Below are 989 nucleotides of genomic sequence, written 5' to 3'. Positions count from 1 at the left end.
AGATTTTTGTCTTAATGTATGGAACATTTTTATAGTAGAAAAGTGACATAATCTGATTTCAACATCAATGTTAATTATAGATCAGATTTAGATTTTTTCATGACTTAATCAGGAACTTCAGAAGATATTCAAAAGACAACAAATGACTAATGTAGAATGAGAATTAAGATGTGTGTAGATGAATTCTACATTAATAATCCCCTGAATTTTGAGCACTAGTTTCATGATTTCTCCAAAATTTAGTTTCATTATGATAAAATAGGGAATGTAAAGTATATCTTAAAAAATTAAAATATACTTATTAAAATGAGAACTCTAAATCTTACATTAAAGAAGTAAATGAGTAATGTACATACAAATATCCTAAGCCAGTGCCTACCTAGCATAGTTCAGATTCTTCCCTGTTGGTGTTACTCATCAAAGCTTAAATTTTATGGTAGAACAGAAGTTACTTGATCTTTCTTGCTGTATTTTCCAAAGATAACTCACAACTTTCCCATATGGATAGTTCTTTATAACATCCTTTATTTTAATTCTGAAGTCATTTTTTTTTTTTATGTGTTTTCTCTTCCAAAGCCTGTTACAAAAATTATCAGTGACTTATTTTCCAGGTTATACTTAGGAACACTTGGTCTCTAAAGGCACAAGAACAAAGAAGATTTTGGAGTCAGTTGGCAAACATAAATGTAAGAAAATAGGTAAAATCTAAGAGTAAAAGCATTTAGATGGCCTTTTAAATTAAAATAGGAGAGAGCAAGAAGAGAAATCATTATGTTGGCAGCAAACCGAAAGGAGAAAAACAATGAAGAAATTGTAATATTTTCTACCACCTCCTGCTTCAATGAGTTTACATTTTGCTTCATTGATGATCATTTCGGTGGACTGTTTCAGTTTTTCCAAGAAATCCTTTATTTAATTGAAATACTTTGATCTTTCTCTCTTTCTCTCTCTCTCTCTCTCTCTCTCTCTCTCTCTCTCTCTCTCTCTCT

This window comes from Piliocolobus tephrosceles, chromosome 13 (assembly GCF_002776525.5).
Source record: "Piliocolobus tephrosceles isolate RC106 chromosome 13, ASM277652v3, whole genome shotgun sequence".
Lineage (NCBI taxonomy): Eukaryota > Metazoa > Chordata > Mammalia > Primates > Cercopithecidae > Piliocolobus > Piliocolobus tephrosceles.
Note: the sequence above shows the minus strand (reverse complement) of the source record.